At 36.8% G+C, this 20167-nt stretch overlaps 1 protein-coding gene across 2 annotated transcripts in view; it reads right to left on the reverse strand.

The window, feature by feature from the left end:
• MED26 (mediator complex subunit 26) overlaps positions 1–20167 on the reverse strand; it is a 129601-nt gene that overhangs the window by 23852 nt on the left and 85582 nt on the right. The gene's annotated exons all lie outside the window — the stretch shown is intronic.

The raw sequence follows: 20167 nt of genomic DNA on the forward strand, positions 1-20167 counted from the left end.
GCCAGCTGGAGCAGTTTTCTGAGCTACACTCCAGGGAGCACTGGGCACAACTTGGAAGATCATTGGGGGAGGCCTTTGCCAGATGGGCAGTATGCGAAACCAGCCCTCAGGGAACTCAGCGAGCAGTGTGGCCCGGGCAGTCCAGATGCCTGGGAACTGGAAGCAGGTGGAGCCAGTAAGCAGGAGCCTCCAGGCGTCAGTACTGAGCCTAGGTAGTGAGTGGAGAGGGACTTCCAAGGTCTGTCCTCTGTACCTGGAACAGGACTCTGGGGCTCTGACCACATCCTGATCACAGTCTAGGACCCCATAGAACAGCAGTGCCCGCACACCTCAGCCCCGTGGCAGAGGGGTACATTTGTGGTCATTCACAGACCAGGAGGGAGGGCAGAGCTTCCCAATAATACTCAAAAGCTCAAGAAGCACCCCCAAACCAGGCACAGACTGGAGAAATGAGTAAACAGAGAAAAAAGAAGAACACCATTGAGAAATACCTTGTTGGGGCGGCTAGGTGGCATAGTGGATAAGGCACCGGCCTTGGAGTCAGGAGTACCTGGGTTCAAATCCAGTCTCAGACACTTAATAATTACCTAGCTGTGTGGTCTTGGGCAAGCCACTTAACCCCATTTGCCTTGCAAAAAACCTAAAAAAAAAATACATTGTCTATGATCCCAAGAAGGATCAAAATACTCAATCTGAAGATGAGGAAGTACAAGCTCCTGCATCTAAAGACTGCAAGAAAAATGGAAATTCGGCTCAGGCTATGACAGAGCCCAAAAACGATTTTGAAAATCAAGTGAGAGATAGAAGAAAAATTGGGAAAAGAAATGAGAGAGATGCAGGAAAAACATGAAAAATAAGTCAGCTTAGTCAGGGAGATCGAAAAAAATGCTGAAAAATTAGAAGAAAATGTGAAACATCTCATTACAAAAACAACTGATCTAGAAAACAGATTCAGGAAAGATGATTTAAAAATTAATGGGATTCCTGAAAGTCATGATCAGGAAAAGAGCATTGACTCCATTTTTAAAGAATTCCTACAGGAAAATTGCCCAGAGGGCAAAACAGAAATTGAGAGAATCCACTGATCTCACCCAGGAAGAGATCCCCCCCCCCCAAACTACCCCCAGGAATATTATAGCCAAGTTCCAGAACTCCCAAGTCAAAGAGAAAATATTACAAGCAGCCAGAATCACACAGGACTTAGCAGCAACTACATTAAAGGATCATAGGCCTTGGAATATAATATTCCAGAAGGCTAAAGAGCTTGGAATGCAACCGAGAATCAACTACCCAGCAAAACTGAATGTCCTCTTCCAGGTAAAAAGATGGACTTTCAATGAACCAGAGGATTTCAAATGTTCCTGTTGAAATGTACAGAGCTGAACAGAAGGTTTGATCTTCAGATACAGGACTCAGGTGAAGCATGGAGATTGGAGGAGAGGGGGGAAATATGAGGGACTTAATGAGGATGAACTTCATGTATAGAAAAATGATACTGATAATATTCATATGAACCATCTCAGTTAATAGAGCAGGTAGAGGGAGCTTTTATAGTTGAAGCACAGGAGAAAGCTGAATTCGAAGATAAAATATGGTGTAAAAATGGAGTCAATAGAAAAAAGGGAAATAGAATGGGAATAAGAGAAAGAAAAGGTGGAAGAAGCTAAGATATTTCATATAATAAGGTTTTTTTTATAACAATGAGCTATTGCAATGATATGGAAGGGGAAGGCAAAGGGGAATGAGGGAAACTGCGCTCTCATCAGAGGTGGTTAGGAGAGGAAGCAGCATATATACTCAAATGGGGTATGGACATGTAAAGTAAGGAGAGAAGGGGGATGGAGGAAGGGGGGATGTGAGTGATGGAGGAAAGGGTGGACCATTGGGGAGAGTGGTCAGATATAACACATTTTCTCTTTCACTTCTTGCAAGGGGCTGGGATTGGATGGCTTGTCCAGGACCACAGGGCTGGGTGGTTGCTGGGCCTAAGGGTTGGTATGTGGCCCCAGGGTCTCTTGGCCCCAGGGCTGGTGATCAGTCTGCTGCACCACCCTACAGGACATTTAAGAAGGATAGAGTGAAAGAAGAGAGAAAATATACTATATGGTAGTGAAGAAGTACAAATAGGGGGAGTTGTAATCAGCAATGGCAAGGGTAGAAAAATATGGAAGTAGCTTTTGTGATAGACTTATAATAAAGAATGTGATCTACCCGTGACAGAGCTGGTGGTGCTGGAACACAGACTGAAGTATTATTATTATTATTATTATTGTTGTTGTTGTTGTTGTTATTGGGGTTGCAGGGCAAATGGGGATGGGTGCCTTGCCTGGGGTCGCACAGCTGGGTGACTGTTGGGTGTCTGAGGTCAGAGTTGAACCCTAGTGCTCCTGGCTCCAGGACTGGTGTTCTGTCTGCTGTGCCACCTGTCTGCCGCTACTATTATTACTATTATTTTATTTTGGGTTATTTTTTTGGCTTTTGTGGTGCAATGGGGTTGGGGAGGCTTACCCTGGGTCACACAACTGGGGGATTGTTGGATGTCTGGGGCCAGATTTGGGCTCGGGTGCTCCTGGCATCCACTATGTCACCTGGTTGCCCCTACTATTTTAATTTTAATTTTTTTCTCTTTATTGTTCATGAGAAGCTATATTTTTTTGGGAGGGGTTATTATATGCTTACTCTTAAACAAGAATATTTTAGTAATGTATAAAAAATCATTTGTACAAAAATAAAAATAAATAACTTTTAAAAAAAGAACTGTCTGTTCAAGTCCTTAGACATGTTTATATATTGGAGATTGGCTATATAAATATCACTATATCTACCTACTAGCCAAACCCATATAAACACATCAACTTTTTTTTTGTCCATCAACCAGTTCCCTTATTGTTCTAGGTGCATTTTGTCCATGAAGAAGCATTTCTGATTCAAGTATTCACAAGTTATCTTTTTTGCCTTTTGTAATTGCCTCTTGTCTTTTGTTCAGTTAATAATAAATTCCTACTCATAGTTTTGCAAAATATATGACCTCAGAGCAGCTAGGTAGTGCAGTAGATAGAGCACAGGCTCTGGAGTCAGGAGTACCTAAAATTCAAATCTGGTCTCAGACACTTAATAATTACTTAGCAGTCTGGCCTTGGGCAAGCCACTTAACCCCACTGCCTTGCAAAAAAACCATAAATAAATGAATGAATGAATGAATAAATAAATGGTGAATGGATGAATGAACAAATAAATTATATATATATATATATCTCCTCTCTCTTCTAATCATTTTATGGTATGACCTTTAAAGATTATACACCCATTTAATAGATACTGTGGAATATTTGTTTAACGTTTTAGTCCAAGTCTAAATTGTTAGACTATTTTCTATTTTATTCAATGTTTTATCAAATGAGGAACTTTCCCCTGGTAATTTATGTTTTCACCTTTATAAATTACTAAATTTTTTATTTTTCCATTCTCTGATTCTTCATTATGAACCTTATTTTCCACAGATCTATTTTTTTAAACCAATACAAGATAGTTTGGATGATTACTGCTTTAAGGTCCACAAGTAATATTTCCCTTTGTCCCTTCTTTTTCCATCATTTCCCTTGATATTCCAGATTTTTTTCCTAGTGAATTTTTATTATTTAATCAATTTCTACAGAGTATTCTATTCCCCTTGGTAATTTCAATGAATACAATTGCTTGAGATTTTTTTTTTTAAGTTAGAAATCCCTCCCCTCTTTGGCTATAAACATAATACTATATTCCTTCAGCTATTTTTCATTTCTAATATTTTCCTTTCTTCATCCACTATCTCTTAATATATGGCAGTTTGTATAAAGAAAATGATTGCTACTATATTACTACTCCTGGGCCATAACAAGAGGCACGCTGTTATTCTCTTCAGAAATAAGCATAATTCTTTGAAATTTAGTTTTTCTAATAACCTGTTCAGTTATTTTCCTTCTCTTTTAACTCTGTTGGGGCAACTAGGTGGTACAGTGGATAGAATCCAGTCTCAGACCCTTGACAAGTACTAGCAGCATGACCTTAGGCAAGTCACTAAACCCTATGACTAGTCACCCTTATTCCTATTTGGCCATTGGACCCAGATGGCTCCAGAGGAGAAAGTAAGGCTGAGGATTTAGCACATCCCTCACTCAAATCCATTTCATGTGCTTGTCATGGCATTACCTCCCTGATGTGCAATCTTCTTCAAGAATGAAGGACAAACAACAATGTAATTTCCTATTTGTCCTTCTGGCAGTATGTATTTTGATTATTGCTTTATAGTAAGAAGCTTTAAAATTCCCAGTTTTAGAATGAAGTTTTGCTCTATCTAGTCCCTGGCAAAAACCCTGAAGTTTTCTAATACGCTGTCTTTTCCGAGGGCAATTTTAATCCACACACACTTAGTATTAATTGTTGTGTTTTTGTTTTCCTCCATTAAACTCTTTTCCATTAAAAAAATACTTATTAAGCATCTACTATATATATCAGGAACTGTGTAAATAGGATTAAAAATAAAATGCAATCCCTACCTTCAATGAGCTTCTGACCTGAGGGGGAAGGGGAGGGTTCTATGGACAACATGCAAATAAACATTACAAAGCAAACTATAAACAGGACAAACAGAAAATAATTAATAGAGGGAAGGCATTGGAATTGAATGGTTGGGAAGTTTCTATAAAAGAAGGAATGCCAAAAACCACACTCATTGTCTAGTAAAGACAAAAAATGTAAAAGAGCAGTTATTTTGGTAAGTGAACAAGATGCCTAAAAAGATGGTGTCTGACAGCACCATTCCTATTAAAAAACAATAGAGAGCACAGGAATACATGGAGTGTTACTTAAAACAATAAACAGTATCTTTCTAAAATCAAGAAAACATTTTATGTTATAGAGATAAGGTAGAAGCATTCCCAATAAGATCAACAAGGGTGTTTGTTATCACCACCATTCATATACATATATAACCTATATTACATTGTTTTCAGTGGGGGGGGGGGGGTAAAACTCAAAATCTTGCAAAAAGATGGAAACTGCCACTGCATGAGGGGAAAAAAAGATGGTGTCTGAGAATATGGTTTAAATCACAAGTCAAAAGGAAGATCAGAGAGAATATTTCTTGGTTTTGGGCAAATTTAATAAATATTTTAAGCTAAAATGGATACTGTCTGAGTACATTCTCAAAGTTAGATACTATGAAACAGAAGAATTACAGCCTAGATACCCAGATAGTCTCAAAAGACAAAGCCCAATTATGGAGACATAAGTAAAAATCCACAGCCTTAAGGACAGAAATGCACTAAGTTTTAGACAAGTATCTAAAAGTTTTAACACAAACAGACAAAACTGACCTGACAGTTCCAGTGTGACATAACTGAACAATGTATGTGGTTGAGTAAAAAATTGTTCCTTGTTTTTATTCAAAACAATCAAAATGAATAAAAGGTATATTACACAAAGATAAACTAAAATCCAGGAACCAGTGGTAAAATGCTTAAGGTGAGGATTAAAAGAGGGAAAAGCATAGGTATTTTTTTGTCCACTCGAATGTACTGCAGACCACCTAAACATAAAGTAGAAATAAGATATCATGTTTGAGAAAGAAATAAGCCTAGCAGCAGAGGCATAACATAAAACTGAATGAGTTATTCCATCATTTCCAGAACTATATCAAATAATATAGATATCCATACTTTACTACTGTGTATTGACACTCTATCTCCATTGCTTATGTTTGCTTTTGTTTTTAGAAATGTTTCATGATACAAAAAATTCTTAATTTTTTTTAAAGAGGTACAGGAATTTTTTAAAAGCATAAGTACTGTATTTTTACCTAAGGCTTTGAGATAATTGTGATTATAAATTGTTTTTTCTTTTGATATGATTTCTTATGTTACTTATTTTCCTAATGGTGACTTAACCCTGTGCATCCCTGAATATAAATTTATCATCTTCTTGATAAATACTTTCAGGGATGAAATGCTATAATTTCTTTGCCAGATTTATTTAAAATATTTAAATCTATAATCATTAATGATATTGGACTATAGTTTATTCTTTCCTAATTAAGTAATGTATTAGGACAATATTTGCTCTCTTAAAAGTAATCTTGGCTGGATGCCTTTCTGATTTTTTTTTCCCCCTTAGGTTTTTTTTTTTTTTTGCAAGGCAGGGTTAAGTGGCTTGCCCAAGGCCACACAGCTAGGTTATTATTAAATGTCTGAGACCAGATTTGAACCCAGGTACTCCTTACTTCAGGGCTGGTGCTTTATCCACTGTGCCACCTAGCCGCCTGCCCTTTCTAATTTTTAAGAAAAATTTTGCATAATATTAGTATTAATTATTCTGGCAGGCAGAATACTCAACAGCTAGTTGGCACAGTGGATAGAGCACCAGCTGTGTGACTTTAGGCCAAGTCACTTAACTCCATTTCAAAAGTTTGAAAGAATACTGTTGTTAAAACAGGTTCCTTTTTCTTTATCGGTTAATAAGCATTTAAGTCCCTGCCCTCAAGAAATTTACAATCTAATCTGGTAAACAACAAGCAAACAAAAATGTATAAACAAGCTATATATGAAAATAATTAATGGAAGGGAAGTATTAGAATTAAGATGAATAAGGAAAAACTTCTGTAGGAGAGATTTTAGTTGGAACTTATAGGAAGTCAGATAGCAGAGGTAAGGGAGAGATTTTAGATGGAACTTAAAGGAAGTCAAGATAGGAGAGGTAAGGAAGAGCATTCCAGTCAACAAGGACAATAGGGGGAAAAAATGCCCAGAACTGAAAGATGGAGTGACTTGTTCTGGGAATATAGCAAAGAAAAATGTTGGAGGATGCAAGAATTGGGAGTGGGGGACATATTGAATAAAGTATATCAATTTTAATGGACTTTCTCATTTCAACCGTACAACAATCAGGACGATATTGGAGTATCTTTGATGGAGAATACCATCTGTATCCAGAAAAAGAATTGTGAAGTTTGAACAAAGAACAAAAACTATTACCTTTAATTTAAAAAACAATTATCTTATTAAGGAATTTTGCTATCTCTTGTATTTTATTTTTTATTTTTTCTTACTGATATGATTTCTCTCAACACATCCAATTTAGATCAATGTATAGCATGTAAAGACTGTCAGATTGCCTTCTGTGGGGGGATAGAGGGAGGGAAGCAAGATTAAGGGGAAAAACTGTAAAATTCAAAAATAAATTTAAAAATTCTCAAAAGAAAAAAGAATAAGAATTCTGGCAGGCAAACCACTTAGCAAGCTTTTGCAATATTCCAGGCAGGAAACAAGGACCAGCACTAGGGGGATGGCACTATCAAAGCAAAGAAAGAAACCACTGAGAGATGTTGCAAAGGTGAAAGAGTCACAGAATGACAATAAATATTTCTTTTTACATCAAAAAATTTTCTTTTATTGTCTCCCAAGATTGGATATTTTATATTTTTGAAAACATTCTATTTCTTTTATATACTTATCATTGATGGCATATAACTAACTGGGCATAGTAAGTTATGATGATTTTTTATTTCTTTTAATTTTGCTGTGGTACCCAGATCATTTTCTGCCTTCTCTTTCATAATACTAAAGGCTAATAAATTCTAATCTTTTCAAAGAACTAATTTTAAATTTTTATTTATCATTTCTCTAAATTTTTTGTCTTCCAATTTAGTTCACCCTTAAGTTTTAAAATTTCCTCTTTCATGGTTATTTTAGGTTTGCTTATTAATTTTCATGTTCAACTCACTCCCAAATAATGGACATGGAAACAGTAAACTTTGGCTTTGAGGAAACACAAGGAGACAGATGAAATGTTTATTTTTACAAATTTTTAAAGGAATTTAAGGAAATGAGGGAGAAGGGAAGAAAGGGGCAACCTGAAGCTGTAAGGGAAATATGCTTCAATCTGAAGTCAGAATTTAATTTTTAACAGGAGCTAAAAGTATTTTACGGTTGAAAAGACAGTACTATGTACAAGGTTCTGGCTTTGATCACTTCATTTTGCATCAGCTAATATAAGTCTTACCAATTTTTTCCTCAAACTATCATAACTTGTCATTTTTTAGAGCAAGAGCATTCCATCACCATCATAGACCACAATTTGTTAAGCCACCCCCTCAATTGATGGTTGTTCCCTTAATTTCCAATTCTGTAACCTACTACAAAAAGAGATGCTAAAAATATTTTTTTGTACATCTTAATCCTTTTCCTTTTTATTTGATCTCTCTGGAATACAGCTCTAGTAGTGGTATTTCTGGGTCAAAGGAGACAGTTTTTTTTTTCCCTTGCCCTTTGGGTATAGTTCCAAGTAGTTCTCCAGAGTGGCTGGACCAGTTCACAATTTCACTAACAATGCACTGCAATAATCCCTTATCAGAACTAAATGAGTGCTTTAGTACAACCATTCTAAAAAGCAATTTGTTCAAAAAATGCCATCTTTTGACCTAAAAATTTTACTGCTCAGTTTATTCCCAAATGATGTCATCAATAAGACAAACAGCTCCATATATTTAATTCATATATTTTTGTGGAAGTAAATAATTAGAAATGAAGTAGTCCTTGAATTAGAGAATTACTAAAAATGGTTGTAAATGTATTTAATAGAGAATATTTCTGTGATATTAAAAATGACAAAAATGATAAAAGAGAAGAATGAAAGACTTTCATGAAAAGTGAAGCAGAGTCAAGTAAACAATATATACAATGATTTTACTATTGTGGAAAATAACACAATCAAAACCCAAAGAGTCAGGTCACTGGGATAAAAACTCCCTCTTTGATAAAAACTGCTGGGATAATTGGAAGTTAGTATGGAAGAAACTTAGATTAGACCAACACCTCACACCCTTTACCAAGATAAGATCCAAATGGTTACAGGACATAGACATAAAAAACAATACTATAAGCAAATTAGAAGATCAAGGACTAGTCTACCTGTCAGATCTATGGAAAGGGGAACAGTTTATGACTAAGGAAGAGTTGGAGAACATCACTAAAAACCAATTAGATGATTTCGATTACATTAAATTAAAAAGTTTTTGCACAGGTAAAACCAATGTAATCAAAATCAAAAGAAAAGTAGTAAATTGGGAAACAATCTTTACAACTAATGATTCTGACAAAGGACTCATTTCTAAAATATACAGAGAACTGAGTCATATTTTTAAAACAAAAAGCCATTCCCCAATTGACAAATGGTCAAAGGATATGCAAAGGCAATTTACAGATGAGCAGATCAAAGCAATCCATAGCCATATGAAAAAATGCTCTAAATCATTAATTATTAGAGAAATGCAAATTAAAGCTTGTCTGAGGTACCACCTCACACCTCTCAGATTGGCCAGTATGACCAGGAAGGATAATGATCATTGTTGGAAGGGATGTGGGAAATCTGAGACACTATTACACTGTTGGTGGAGCTGTGAACTCATCCAACCCTTCTGGAGAGCTATTTGGAACTATGCCCAAAGGGCAACAAAAATGTGCATACCCTTTGACCCAGCAATACCACTACTGGGTCTATACCCTGAAGAGATGAGGAAAAAGGGTAAAAACATTACTTGTACAAAAATATTTATAGCAGCCCTGTTTGTGGTGGCAAAGAATTGGAAATCCAGTAAATGTCCTTCAATTGGGGAATGGTTTAGCAAACTGTGGTATATGTATGTCATGGAATACTATTGTTCTATTAGAAATCAGGAGGGACGGGCTTTCAGGGAAACCTGGAGGGATTTGCATGAACTGATGCTGAGTGAGATGAGCAGAACCAGAAAAACACTGTACACCCTTAACAGCAACATGGGAGTGATGTTCAACCTTGAAGGACTTGGCCATTCCATCAGTGCAACAATTGGGAACAATTTTGGGCTGTCTGCAAAGGAGAGTACCATCTGTATGCAGATAAGGAGCTGGTGGAGTTTGAACAAAGTACAAGGACTATTCCCTTTAATTCGGAAAAAAAAAAAAAAACCCAGATGTCTTATGGTTTGATCTGATTACCTCTGAGACTTGTGTTCTCTTTAAGGATATGATTTCTCTCTCATCACACCTAATTTGGATTGAGGTACAACATGGAAACAAAGTAAAAACTAATGGAGTGCTATCTGTGGGGTGGGGGGAGGGAAGCAAGATTGGGGGAAAACTGCAAAACTCAAATAATATCTTTAATAAAAATTAAAAAAAAAAAAGAAAATAACACAATCAATAATGAATGCTGCAAAATAACAAAATGCTATCCTGGACTCCAAAGGAGAGATATGAAAAGCTATTACCACACTCCCTCTAAATCTTTTATAATGTACGGAGTTCATGAATGTACAATTCATATGAATTTTTTCCTGTATTTTTATTGGTTTTCTTGATTTTCTTCTCTTTCACCTCTCTGAACTTAAGTTAAGGTCCTTATGAATACAGTCAAAAAAATTAAATACAGTCAATCAATAGATCCCAAGGCCCTTCAGCTTAGTTAATATGCCACTAGTCCAGCTTTCAGGAATCCAGAGGGGGCCTACATGGTAAAATATTTCATAAATAGTAGATATTCCTCTTGTAGAATATCAATACCTGGAGATGAAGACTGTTTTAAATTTCTGTATTTGAAAGCTTAGTGCTTACTTAACTGCAGTGCCTTCATAATAGTAACTTAATCTATTCTGTCAATGAAATCAGTTCTCCAAAGCTGCAGAGTCACTTCTATTTGTGTAGCCTTGAACAACCTTGAGATACATGAGAAAATAACTGTTGGGGGGGGGGGGGGGGGGATTTCAGAAATATGTCTAATATAAGGAATTGAAAGAAAGCAGAAAAGGGAGAGAAGACTACTCTCTTGAAACTTCTGAATAATCAAGAACTTAAAATGAATTCTCTAGTCACATCAAGTCTGTCTGAAAAACTGCCTCACATACCACTCTAACTCATGGTAATCCCCAAACATTTTTAACATCCAATTATGAGCTCTAAGAATTCAAAAGCAAAACAGGAATCCCTCATACAAGGTTAATTTCCAACATGGGACTTTTCCAAAGAGGAAAGCATAGGGTTTTCCCCTCCTCTGGTACATGTTAGAATGGTGGTGTTTTTTTTTTTTTAAAAACTTAAAACAGAACAAGTTTGTGAAGAAAACTCATTTGAACACTATGCTACCCTCTACTCAATATCAGGTCTAGTCATAAAAAGCCCCCCATCATTATCTTCCTCTACCCCAAATCAAAAATTTCAAAGTTCAAAGCAACCAAGTGGCCTTCTAGTTCAAAATATACTTGGAAAATAAATCCCTCTACAACATAACCAAGATGTTTGTCCTTACTTCCAAGATTTTTCAATGAGATGGGAACAAATCGCTACAAAATAGGCCATTTTATTGTTGCATTGCTCAGGTAGAAAGTTTTTCTTTACTTCAAAACTAAATTTTTCATAATCTCAATATCAACAACAAAAACATATACTTAGCACCTACTATGTATCAGACATCACTAAGCACTTTACAATTATCTCATCTGATCCTCACAACAATCTTGGGAGGTACATAACCCCCCCCCTTTACAGATAAGTAAACTGGGGCAAACCATTAAGTGATTTGCTCAAGGTTACACAGCTAGTCATCTAAACTTTAGTCTTCTTTACTCCAAGCTGGACCTCTTATCTACTGTGCTACTAGCAGCCCAATTTGATCTATTATTCTACTTCTACCCATTAAGTTACAAGGAGATAGATACAAGTTCCGCTCATGTTCTAGTCTTCTTTGCTTCTGTCAAAACATCTCAAGTAACTTTACCAGATCTTTACATGGCTTAAGTCCTTCTATTATTTTGGTTAACCGTTCCAGTTTAGTAGTCTCTTTCCACAAAATATGACAACCCATAAATGAACAAGAAAAATTCAAACATTGTACAGGAAGTACAGGAAGACTACAAATACCTTTCCTTTATGCTATGCCTTTTTAATAAAGCAGCCTAAAATCATCTTAGCTTTCTCAGATGCCTATTAACTAACATTGCTTTTCAAGTCCATTAAATAAGCAGATCGATTTCTAATTTTGAAGCAAGTAAGAATTTACATATTTAGCACAATGTTAATCTAGATGATCTATTTTTCATCTTGATTGTGAAGAAGAGTATTAGCCAATCCTCCCAAGTTTTCTGTCATCTGCAAACTGGATAACTATATATATATATATATATATATATATATATATATATATATATATATATATATATATATATATGCCATCTATCCAAGCAAATATTAAAAATATTTAGCAGTATAAGGTAAAGCATAGTTTTCCTGCCTAGTAAATTCCAATGGAAGTATGGTCTTGTTATTAAACCAGTTCAAAACCTATCTAATTATATATTTATCTTTTCCCACACAAATTACATGGCAGATCAGCCTAAGTTCACAAAGTAAACTAGAAGGGACTCCAGGGGTCATCTAGTTCAAATGTTTTTATAAAATTCAGCTAAACTGTACTTACAGCTTTCCCCTGATTTACCAGCTGTATAAACCCATCAAAAAAGGAAATAGGATTAGTCTGGAATGATTTATTCTTGTTGAAGCCATGCTGGTTCTTTGTGATCAATGATTCTCTTTCTAAATGTTTTTCAATTAATCTTTTATTTCAACATATTCTAGAATTTTTATACATTCTCTTCCTTTCGAACACACACACACACACGTATATATATATATATATATATATATATATATATATATATATATATATATATATATATATATATATTTTATTCTCTTCCTTCTGAAAGTCAGGAAATTTTTCCCTTTCCTGTTCCTGCAGGTCTTCTTCCATTGTCTGAGATCTCTTAGAGAAAAATAGTGATTCAGTAACCACATTTACTGATTTTTCCCGAAAAAATTGAAGATAAATTTTTATAAGCCTAGTGTCTTGAATTCAAAACACTACTGGGGGGGGGGGGGGGGTCTCTTTCTATTTCCTTACTCTTCATGGGCTTCCCTACTGACATTTTTTAAAGTACCATTTCATGCTTTGGTATGCATTATTTTACCTTGTCTTCATCTGAGGTATGTACTCTTCTATTATGAATCTTGGAAAACTAGAAAGGCTATATACTGTCTTTTTAAGAGTAAAGAATTACAGAGAACATAAAATATAACTGATATTTAATAAAGTAGTATGAAAGTTCAAGTTCTTTAGTGATAAAGAGGCTATAAATTTTATCTATGAGAAATAAGTTATCCAAACGTTGCCCTGGATCTTCATAAAAATGAGAATATAAAGAAATCAAGTGGCAGGTTGAGGGAAGACTTACAAATGAAATTTGTCAGATATTAGTATCTTGCTATGTGTAAGATTCCATTTCTTATAACCTATTACATTTCCATGTGTTTTAAGAATATATTGGGATGGGGTGGCTAGGTGGCATAATGGATAAAGCACTGGCCCTGGAGTTAGGAGTACCTGGGATCAAATCCTGTCTCAGACACTTAATAATTACCTAGCTGTGTGGCACTGGGCAAGCCACTTAACCCTTTTGCCTTGCAAAACAAACAAACAAACAAACAAACAAACCTAAAAACAAAAAGAATATAAATTGGGGGAGGAGGCGCAGCTAGGTGGTGCAGTGGATGGAGCACCAGCCCTGAAATCAGGAGTATCTGTGTTTAAATCCTGCCTCAGACACTTAGCAATTACCGAGCTGTGTGGCCTTGGGCAAGTCACTTAGAGCCATTGCCTTACAAAAACAAAAAACAAAAAAACCCTAAAGAATATAAGTTGGTTTGTATGGAGCAGTAGATAGAGATCCATAGAGATTTGGGTAGGGGTCCCACTGGTTAATGCCTACTGGCTGTACAACTTTTGATGAATCACTTAAGTTCTAGGTGTCCCCAAGCAAATCTCTAATACTCTTCACTGACAGCCTGTAGCACTCAGTACAGGGAGTATTTTTTAAGAGGCAAGACTTAAAACAATGAAATCGGGAATCCAAAACAGAAGGTTATTTGTTAATAGACTAATGTCTCCCTAAACAAGTCCCCTTTTCCTTTTTACCCGTATTTGCTAATGAGTCTTTAGACTTTATAGATCTGGATCAAATCCAAAAGAATTTCTAAACAAAACAACTTAATTTAGAAGGGCAAAGCTTACTTCACTTGCTAAAACTTACTTTACAATGATTATAGGAAATTCACTTAATCTCATCCATAAATAGCAGAAACAACTCATGGCTGGGCTACAGACCTCAAAGCAACATCACCTAACAGTTCTATCAGCCTTAGACTGTTGTTATAAGTGCATTCATGTCTAACTCTTTAAGACATGAAAAGTCTTTCTATTCTCCACTATCTCTCAAAGTCTATATTCCTAATTTCTTGATTCTTTTAAGACTGAGTAATTTCTTAGGTCTTCCAAGTAGTTCTTAAAAATGAAATTAGACTATTAAAACAATAATTCTAATTATATAATATTTTAAATAACGAAACACCATACAATCATAATCACTTATAGGTAAACATTTATCAAGAGTGAAAAACCTATTCATTCTATAACAAAATTAGTTCATCCAGAGAAAAGAAAATAACATTTATAAAACGTGTCTGGAAATAAAATAGATAATAATAAAATAAATAATAAATAAATCACCCATTGGGTAAACAAACTATCCATTGGGCATATCAATTCCTTAGGTAGTAGTAGTAGTATAAACATAATTAATCTTAATTAAAAATTTAAGTTAGTATTTAAATGTATATGACCTATCTTCCAATTTAGATCACAAACAATAATAGTACCTATAAAACTCTTTTAAAGAGCTTGGGGAAGGACAGGAAGGACAGTACCAAGTTAGAGAAATTAAAACAAGAAATGTGTTCAGGGAGCTCTATCCACAAACTCCTGAAACTGATTTAGAAAATGCACTGGAGGGGCAGCTAAGTGATGCAGTGGATAGAACACTGGCCCTATCCAGCCTCAGACACTTAAAAAAAATTGCACAGCTGTGTGACCTTAACCCCATTGCCTTAAATAAATAAAAATTGTAAAAAAAAGAAAATGCAAAGGGCAGATTCCTGATGAAGAAATAATGAAAAATCCCAAGAAATCCTTTGTCCAGTTTAGTTCAAGCAGATCTGTATCCCTGGAGATCAAAGATGGGGAACCCTACAGTCCCCAAAGAGAGTCATTGTATGAGAAAAAGCAGAGGTCTCAGAATCTCTGCCAGGACACCCCCAGATCTATACCAGGGCAGTGAGACAGAAACAAGTGGAAATTGGAAGCTTTGAGCCTTTACCAAATACCAGGAAAACGATACTGAAAAAACAGGAGCAGTTTGGCTCTGACCTCAGACTAAGAGAAAAGATCACAATCCTAGTATCAAGCCCAATCTGTTGAGGAATAAACCAAGGCAGTAATTCCATACCAAAGGGGAGCCTATTATTGTGCCATTTTGAACAGAACTTTTCAGCTGGCTGAGCAGTAGTCTATTCTAACAGAGAATGAAACTCATATCAGGAATGTGTAGAGCTACAGGAGGCAAGACAGAGAAATGGACAAAAATAAAAAAAAAAAAGAATCCATCAGTTCACCCTAATGAAAACTCCTAAGAACATTGTAGTAAAATCTTTGTTTAAATGTATTTTAGGCAATGGGGTTAAGTGACTTACCCAATGTCACACAGATAAGCAACTATTAAGTGTCTGAGGCTGCATTTGAATTCAGGTCCCCTTGACTCCAGGGCCAGTGCTCTATCCACTGTGTCAACCAGGCGCCCCTAGCTAAAATTTAAAGTATTCAGTTGAAAGAAAAACACAGCCAAGAAATTAAGAATTCAAGAACTGAGGAGTCAAAATGAGAGTTATTCACGATTTAGCAGTCTCCACTATAAAAGATAGGAGAGCTTAGAATACAATAATCCAGAAGGGAAAGGAAAAGGTGTCAAAAATAACTTCACCTGGCAAAACTAAGTATAATGCAAGAGCAAAAAAATGAACCTTAAATGAAGCAGAGTCCTTAAGCATTCCTGTTGAACAATAACTGTAGAAACGCTCTTAAGTTCAAAAGACAAAACTGAAGAGACACATGAAATGGTGAACATACAGAACAATGATAAAAGTAGAGAGGGATAAATTGCTTACATAAAATGTGAGAGTTGAGTCCCCACTAAAGCCTATCATCAACAAGTGTCACAGAGTTCAATTAGACAAAGCCCTGAAGTGGTTTCCTTATGTCCTGACAATTATAAGAATGGAAAGAGAAGGGAAGAGAAAAATATGAAAGAAAAAACATACATACACGTACAGAAATACATTTCACTCAGGAAATAAGAAAGAGAAAGGGGGGCATTGGGAGAAGAGAATTAGAGAAAGTAGAAATTAAGAAAGGGGCTATTCCCAAGCAAAACAAAATGTTAAGTTTCTACAAATATATTTTTGGCTTTTTTGAACTGGCAAAGAAATGAGATTTTCTCCATTAATTGGGGTATTCAAGAATGAGTTACAGCATATAAATATAACCTAGTTCTAATGACAAATTACAATTCCAGAGGACCAATAATGAAACGGGCTATCACATTCTTAGAAAGAGATGACAGACTAAACATACAGAATGAAACCAAATTTTATTTTGGACAGAGCAAATGTAGAAATGTGTTTTGAGGAACTGTTTGCAACGGGTTTTCTTTTTCTTATAGTCTCACATGGGGGAAGGCAAGAAGGTACATCCATTACTTTCTAAAATAAGGTCATTTAATTTTTAAGATATCAAGGAGGGGGTGGAGCCAAGATGGCAACAAGAGAGGATGTCTCTTAGGTGCTCTATCATAAAACTTATAAACTAAGGACTCTAAATTTTCGAGAGACAGAACCCACAGAGGCACCCAGTGAGGTAGTTCTCCAACTCAAGGTAACCTGGAAAAGAGCGGAAAAGGCTTGGCTCCACGGGGTCGGAGGGGTGGCCCACCAGAAGGATGGCCCACCAGAGTGAAAGAACTTCAGCCTCCAAGAGGCAGGCCCAGGGTGCTGGGAGCCGGGGCTCACAGCAGTGGGGGAACAGCAGTGGAACTCTGACAGAGAGAGCACATGAAGTCCAGCCATCAGGGCACACAGCAAGCAGGGCAGCCCAGATCCAGGAAAAGGAAGCAGAAGCAAGTAAGCAGGAGCCCCCAGGGCATGAGTGCTGAGCCTAGAGAGGGAGGAGAGAGAGAGAGAGAGAGAGAGAGAGAGAGAGAGAGAGAGAGAGAGAGAGAGAGAGAGAGAGAGAGAGACAGACAGACTGAGACTGCAGAGCTCTGTCCTCTGTCCCTGGAACAGGACTCTAGGGTTCTGACCACATTCAGATCCTGATTGCAGTCTAGGCCCACTATAGAGCAGCAGGGCCCCTCCACACCTCAGCCCCATGGCAGAGGGGGCGCTTATGGTCATTCACAGACCAGGAGGGAGGACAGAGCCTCACACACTGAGACACTTGTGGATGTGTCAAAAGCTCAGGAAGCACTCCAAAACCAGGCTCAGGCTGAGAAAATGAGTAAGCAGAGAAAAGAGAGGAACACAATTGAGAAGTACTTTGCCTGTGATCCCAAGAAGGATCAAAACACTGAATCTGAAGGAAGCACAAACCCCTGCATCTAAGGACTCCAAGAAAAACAGAAATTGGGCTCAGGCTATGACAAAGCTCAAAAAAGACTTTGACAATCAAATGAGGGAGTTGGGAGAAAAACTGGGAAAAGAAATGAGAGAGATGCGGGAAAAACATGAAAATGAAGTCAGAAGCTTAGTCAAGGAGATCCAAAGAAATGATGAAGAAAATAGCATGCTAAAAACCAGCTTGGTCAAATGGATAAAACAGTTCAAAAAGTTATTAAGGAGAAGTATGCTTTAAAAAGCAGAACTGGCCAGATGGAAAAATAGGTAAGAAAACTCTGAGGAAAACAAATGCTTCAGACAAAGAATAGAACTCAGGGCGATTGCTGATTTTACGAGAAATCAGGACTCAATACTTCAAAATCAAAAGAATGAAAAATTAGAAGAAAATGTGAAACATCTCACTGAAAAAACAACTATTATGGAAAACAGAATTAGGAAAGATAATTTAAAAATTATTAGAATACCTGAAAGTCATGATCAGGAAAAGAGCCTTGACATCATTTTCAAAGAATTACTACAGGAAAATTGCCCTGATATCCTAGAAGCAGAGGGCAAAATAGAGAGAATCCACAGATCCCCCCCCCAAGAAAGAGATCCCCAAAAAACCAACCCCCAGGAATATTATAGCAAAGTTCCAGAACTCCCAAGTCAAAGAGAAAATATTACAACTTGCCAGAAGGACACAATTCAAATACCATGGAGCTGCAATCAGGATCTCACAGGACTTAGCAGCAACTACTTTAAAAGGTCATAGGGCTTGGAATATAATATACCAGAAAGCAGAAGAGCTTAGAACGCAACCGAGAATCAACTACCCAGCAAAACTGAACGTCCTCTTCCAGGGAAAAAGATGGACTTTCAATGAACCAGGGAAATTTCAAATGTTCCTGTTGGAATGGCCAGAGCTGAACAGTAGGTTTGATCTTCAAATACAGGACTCAGGTGAAGCATAGAGATTGGAGGGAGAAGGGGAAAATATGAAGGACTTAATGATGATGAACTTCATGTATTCCTGTATAGAAAAATGACACTGATAATACTCATATGAACTTTCTCAGTTAACAGAGCAGGTAGAAGGAGCTTTTATAGATGAAGGACAAGAAAAAGCTGAATTTGAAGATAAAATGTGGTTTAATAATGGAGTCAATAGAAAAAAGGGAAATGTAATGGGAAAAAGAAAAAGGAGAAGGGGGAATAGGCCAAGATATTTCATGTAATAAGATTTTTCTATATTACAATGAGCTATTGCAATGATATGGAAGGGGGGAAGGCAAGGGGGAATGAGGCAATCTGCACTCTCATCAGAGGTGGCTAGGAGAGGAAACAGCATATATACTCAATGGGGACATCTGGAGTAAGAAGGAGAGAGGGAGGGACAGAGGGAAGGGGTGGGGATGTGAATGATGGAGGAGAGGATGGTGGGGGGGGGGGGGGAATGGTCAGATATAACACATTTCCTTTTTTACTTCTTTCAATGGGCTGGGATTAGATGGCTTGTCTGGGACCATAGGGCCAGGTGGATGCTGGGCCTAAGGGGTAGTATGGGCACCCTGGGGGCCGCTTGGCCCCAGGGCCAGGGATCTGTCTGCTGCGCCACTCAGCTACCCTACAGCAGAGTCAGAGTGAAAGGAGAGAGAAAATATAGTACATGGTAGTGGAGAAATATTAAAAGAGGGAGTTGCGATCAGCAATGGCAATGGCCGAAAAATTTGGAAGTAACATTTGTGATGGACTTATCATAAAGAATGTGATCTACCCATGACAGAGTTGGTGGTGTTGGGAAACAGACTGAAGCATATTTTTCATTATTATTATTATTATTATTATTATTACTACTACTATTTGGGGGAGTACAGGGCAAATGGGGCTGGGTGGGGGTGATCATTGGGTGTCTGAGGCCCAATTTGGACCCGGGTGCTCCCAGCTCAAGGGCCAGTGCTCTGTCCGCCACCCGGCTGCCCCTATTATTATTACTATTTTATTTTATTTGGGGCTTTTTTTGGGGGGGGGGTTGCAGGGCAGTGGGGTTGGGTGGTTTACAAATCACATGGCTGGGTAATTGTTGGGTGTATGGAGCCGGATTTGAGCTCGGGTGCTCCTGGCTCCAGGGTTGGTGCTCCGTCCACTGCACCACCTGGCCATATCTACAATTATAAGTTATTTTTTAAAATTTTTTTCTCTCCCCTTTACTTTATTGCTCAAGCGAGTCTATATTTTTTAGGGGGAGGGGGTATTTTGTTTATTCTTAAACAAGAATATTTTATTAATGCATAAAGAACATTATTTGTACAAAATGAGAATAAATAAATTTTAAAAAGTTATCAAAAAATCTCTGGGCATATATTACCTTCTTTGACAATGGCATTGTTTTGAGTCAGGAAGTATATTTTTAAGAGGAAAAAACTGTCTGAAAGGTAAGATCTTTAAAGAATGGTAAAATTATAAGATTATATGAAATGTTATGAGCAAAGTCAGGAAGCAGGATAAGGACAAGACACGAAACAAAGACAAATAGACAATTCAGATTATATAGAATTTTAAAAGAC

This window comes from Macrotis lagotis, chromosome X, assembly GCF_037893015.1.
Source record: "Macrotis lagotis isolate mMagLag1 chromosome X, bilby.v1.9.chrom.fasta, whole genome shotgun sequence".
NCBI lineage: Eukaryota > Metazoa > Chordata > Mammalia > Peramelemorphia > Peramelidae > Macrotis > Macrotis lagotis.